A 6,000-nucleotide genomic window follows, 5' to 3' on the forward strand; every position below is an offset into this window, starting at 1 on the left:
CCTACTATACTTCATACTACGTGGCTGACAAGAAGGCTCTCCAGAGAGTCATCAAATCAGTCCAGAAGATCATCAACACACAGCTTCCTGCGCTAGAGGACAGCTACAGCACTCGGTGTCTCTGCCAGGTGACAAGCATCGTCAAAGGCATATCTCACCAAGGTCACCCCCTTCTCACCCTGCTGTCCTGTGGAAAGCACTACAGGTCCATCAAGACACAGACATCAAGGCTCCTAAATAGCTTCTACCCTAGTAGAACTAAACTCTAAACAGAGGTCTCTGTACTACTAACATCCCAATCATGCACCCACCATGCACCAACTGTCCGTCCTCCATTTGCTACCTATACATCTACCAGTATGCAACTGAATGTGGAACAATCTTAACCTGCAATAAAAGTCCTTGTTCCTTGGGTGCAATATTAGACATTAATGGCTGTTTGTTGAGTTATTTTGAGGGGACAGCAAATTTACATTGTTACACGAGCTGTACACTCATTACTTTACATTGTAGCAAAGTGTCATTACTTCAGTGTTGTCACATGAAAAGATATAATCAAATATTTACAAAAATGTGAGGGGTGTACTCACTTTTGTGAGATACTGTGTGTGTGTGTATATATATATATATATATATATATATATATATATATATATATATACACACATTTTTTACTTTTCAAATTTTATATTTATATTCTTTTTATTCAAGAATACTTCTAGCACCATCAGGTACTGCACCGTAAATTCATTGTACTGCTGTGCAATGACAATAAAAACATTTTTCTTCTTCTTCTTCTTCTTAAAGCAACCTGACCCCTTCACTCAATCCTTCAACAAACCCATTCACTGTAATAACCCTCTTCACTGTAGTGTGGGCTGCATCCCTCATCAATGTGTGTGTGTGTGTGTGTGTGTGTGTGTGTGTGTGTGTTTGTGTCTGTGTGTATGTTCAGGTGCATAAATCACCTCGAATTATCAATGGCACTGGGAGAGTGGGAGAAAGACTAATGTTATTAACCATTTATAACAATGTCACCTCTGTGACTGTAAAAGTCCCCAAAGCTAATATACCCATCCTTCATTTCTAGGATTCCAGGATTCAAGGATTTTTATTGTCATTTCAACACATGTGCATGAGCTGGAACGAAATTAAGTACCAAAGGTCCGGTTAAAACCACTCACAAGTAATAACAGCTAACCCTCTCATAAATAAATAAAGACAAATACCCAATCATTCACAAATATATATGCACTAAAACCTGAGAAATTAGCAACATAGCAAAAGACATGAAAAAAAAAAAAAACGTTCAGTTTATCAGTTCTGGTGTGTGACAGAGTATAATTGTCTAACAGCTTCTGGAAAGAAGCTGTTTTTTTAACCTGGTCATCCTAGTTCTGATGCTACGCAGCCTCCTGCTTGAGGGGAGAAGGACAAATAGTCTCTTGGCAGAGTGGGAGGAGTCCTTCATAATGCTGGAGGCCCTACTCCTGCATCTCCTGATGTATGTGTCACTGATAACTGAGAGACTGCATCCAATAATCTTCTCTGCCGACTTAACCACATGCTGCAGGGCCTTCCTATCTGCAACAGACCACACTGTAACACATGAGGTGAGGATGCTCTCCACTGCACACTTGTAAAAAGATGTAAGGCCTGTAGTTCCCAATTCAGCCCGCTTAACCCTCCTCGCAATGTACAGCCGTTGGTGAGCCTTTTTTACCAGGCTGCTGTAGTTGGATTTAAAACTGAGGTTGTCATTGATATGTACCCCCAGGTATTTGAAGCTAGAGACAACTTCCACCTCAGCTCCCCCAATGCAGAGGGGAGGGGGTTGGTTCCTGGTGGCCTATCTGAAGTCCATGATCATTTCCTTAGTTTTTTTTCACATTGATGCAAAGATTGCTGTCCCTGCACCAGGCCATCAGTTGTTCCACCTTGAATCTGTAAGCTGACTTGTTATTCTGTTAAATGAGTCCCACCACAACAATATCATCTGCAAACTTGATAATATGGTTACTTGGATGTCTGGCAGAGTAATCTTATGTCAGCAGAGTGTACAGCAGCGGACTCAGGACACATCCCTGCTGCAAGCCGGTGTTGAGATCGTAGGGGAGGAAATAATGTCATGGATCTTTATTTATTTATTTAGTACAGTAAATGTCTGATAGACATATAACTCAGTTTGAGTGAGTCAGGGGTGTGTGATGTTTTAGTATATTGTGCATGGCAAATAGTAACAAGACATTAAGAATATGGGTATAGTATGAGTGAAAGCCCTGTTCTTACAGGTTCTCACAGACTTACTATTACAAATAATGTATAACAACATGACTGAATGAAAATAATGAAATAAAAAAAATTATTGTTTAAAAAAATAACAATGTTGTGGTCAATGCCGGTGTAACAAGTTGAACAATTGAACAATTGCAAAATAACTCCAACAATTAGCATTTTTGTAGAAAAAAAAGAAGAAGAAAGGGTAGTAAAAATAATGCATACTCCTACTCTATAATTTGTGTCAACCAGCTATTCCTAAATTGATTGTAACATTCATTCATTAATTCATTCATTCATCTTCAGTAACCATTTAATCCTGGCCAGAATCGCAGTTGATCTCTGGGAACACTGGGCACCATGTGGGAATACACACTAGATGAGTTGCTAGTCCATCGCAGGACACCTTGCAAACACTTGTTCAGATCTACGGCAATTTAGCATAGCAAATTCACCTTCAGACATGCTTTAGGGAGATGGGAGGAAAATGGAAGAAACCAGTGTAAACACAAGAAGAACATGCTGAAGTCCGTATTGACAATAACCTGAGCTCGGGATGAAACCCCAGGCCCTGTATATGTGAGGTGGCAGTGCTATACATCGCACCATAGCAATACAAACTGAAGTATTAGCAGTAACATTAGGTGTGACAGATTGATCATAACTTGTACTTTTGTATCAGAAAATGAACTAACAGTTTCAATGTTTTTTCATTTCACCTCATAACTCATAGAAGTCATATTTATAAATTGCTTCTTTTTAACAGAGAATGTTAACAGTGATGCATTGGAATGCGGTCTCTAAGTTATTAGCCTGAATAGAAAAGCCCGCCAATGCCTGTGAGCCAGAACTCTATTCTCACTCACCCATAAATCTCTCCATAGCTCATCTGCAAAATCAGCACCTCAACCCCCACAGTGCTAATGCTAATTATGTACACTGGGCATGTGTGTGTGTGTGTGTGTGTGTGTGTATGTGTGTGTGTGTGTGTGTGTGTGTGTGTGTCTGTGTGTGTATGACTGTCTGTCTAAGGTAGTGCACAATGACTTTGCATGAATTATGTATTGGAATAGACCTTTTAGTATGTATCATATCTGGACATCAAGAACCTGGAGATGTGGAGTCATAATAACAACTTGGCTCTGAACTCCAAGAAAACCAAAGAACTAATCTTGGACTTCAGAAAACAAAAACAAAGTGTTCACCATCCCATCAGCATCAAGGGTGAGAAGGTGGAGGCAGTCAACAGTTTTAAATTCCTCAGGGTCCATATCAGTAGCAACCTACTGTGATCCATCAATACAACAGCGATAGCACAAAAAGCTCAACAGAGACTTCATTTCCTGAGAAGGCTAAGTAAAGCACAGCTCCCCCAACAGCTCCTTCTGAACTTCTACTGGTGCACCACTGAGTCTATAATTACATACTGCATAACAGTGTACTCACAGGTAATCATGCTGCAGGAACAGGACAGGAAGGCACTGCAGTGCATCATATAAAAAAAAAAAAATCACAAGATCTCAGCTTCCAACACAAGAAGGAGTTTACACCCAGCAAGTTAATAACATCTCCAAAGACCTGACCCACCCTGGCTACAGCATATATACCTACCTGCCTTATGGTAAATATATATATAATAAATATGAATGACCATTCTGTGCAATACACTATACTACACTTATATTATGCAATACTCTATACTGCACTTACATTTATTTATTTATTTGTTTATTTGTTTATTTATTTGATATCTCACCACAACCTGAATACCGCTACAACCTTATTCTGCATATGCATTTTGATGATACACTTTTTATGATGTCACTAAGCTGTTACTCTGTTATTTTTACTTCTTTGTACTTTCTACTTAATTTATAAGGTATCTTTTCTTATCTTATTTTATCTTATCTCAGTCATGCATCTGACTTCTTACCATGTTAGTTAGAAAAGAGAGATAAAGAAGGAAGAGATGTACAATGAAAATGAAGTGTAACACTCAGACAATGGACTTTCCAAACAAATCTCAGAAACAGTCTGTTTCATTACAGCTTTCAGTAGGACTCTGGTGAACACTGCTATTGATTTACAGTTGCAATCAAAATGATTCAACCCTCAATGCAAATCAGGTTTATTGTCCAAATTTACAGACTTTCAGCTGTTTGCAATGAACAAATCAATCAAAAGCAATTGAAATAGTTCAACACAATGAATGCTTCAAGTGGTTTCCCCAAATTCAACTGAAAATGCAACTTATAATGTTTTCTCCAGTTTCAAAATTATTCAACCCCCTGAATAGAATCCCTCACAGCAGCACAAATATACAAACCCGGTGTTGTCTCAAGCACAGCTGATGCAACTAAAATATATTTAATTGGCAGAAAATATATTAAATACCAGAAAAAGGAAGCTATCAATGGCTGCAACCAGATTTCTGAGAAGGCAGGTTGTGAAAAAACTCGAGGGACTGCAAAAGATCTGCAGCAAGACTTAGTGGCAACAGGCACTGAGGTTTCAATGAGCACAGTATGGCGCGTACTAAACGCAGAAGGTTTCCATCCCAAAATCATATAAATAAGCCACAGAAGTTTTGGGATTCTGTTCTGTGGAGTGTTGAAACAAAACTAGAACTTTTCGGCACGATGGATCAGTGGTATGTCTGGAGGAAAAAGAATGAAGAAAGAACACTCTATCCACAGTCAAGCATGGTGGTGGCTCAGTGATGCTCTGGGGCTGCTTTGCATCCTCTGGCACTGGAAACCTGCAGCGTGTGGAAGGCAAGATGGAGTCATTGAAGTATCAGGAAATCCTAGGAGAAAAACATCATGCCATCTGTGAAGAAGATGAAGCTTGGGCGTCATTGGACCTTCCACCGGGACAATGTTCCCAAGCAAACCTCAAATTCCACCAAGGCTTGGTTGCAGAAGAAGTCCTGGAAGATTCTACAGGACCATCACAGTCACCTGACTTAGAAAATCTCTGGTGGGATTTCAAGAAGGCGGTTGCAGTACGAAAACCCAAGAATATCACCCATTGCTCATGAGGAATGGGCTAAGATTCCTCAGGAATGCTGCCAGAAGCTGGTGTCTGGCTATGAATCTTATTTGCAGCAGGTCATAAAAGTAAAAGAAGGCTCCACTAAGTACTAAAAATGCTTGCCATGAAGGGGTTTAATAATTTTGAAACTGAAGAAGTCATTAGAAGTTGCATTTTCAGTTGAATTTGGGGAAACCACTTTCAAGCATTCATTGTGTTGAACTATTTCAAATGCATTTGTTTGATTTGTTCATTGCATACAGCTGAAAGTCTGTTAATTTGAGCAATAAACCTAATTTGCAATGGGGTTGAATCATTTTGATTGCAAATGTATATTAATTAGAAGAGTAACCTACCACTGTGGGACAATATACAGATGCACACATGCAATAAGTCGGTATGAAACAAGATGAAGCTTGCAATCTGCTTGTGTGGTCTGTCAACAAATTTTTTAGTTAGTTACAGTTACATTTATATAGTGCTTTTCTAGACACTCAAATCTCCTCAATCACCATTAAAAAAATAGACACAGCAGAGATCTGCCTCTGCTCCCACCTGCAATTACACATCAGTGAGTGGGTGCTGAGATGCCCCTTGTGTGTATTTGCATCTTGGTGCCTATCCTTAGCTTAGATGGAATTGTAATTTCATTGTCTAGTATTAGAGGATTGCAAAGACGTTAATATAGAC

This window comes from Ictalurus furcatus, chromosome 3 (assembly GCF_023375685.1).
Source record: "Ictalurus furcatus strain D&B chromosome 3, Billie_1.0, whole genome shotgun sequence".
In the NCBI taxonomy this organism is placed as follows: Eukaryota; Metazoa; Chordata; class Actinopteri; order Siluriformes; family Ictaluridae; genus Ictalurus; species Ictalurus furcatus.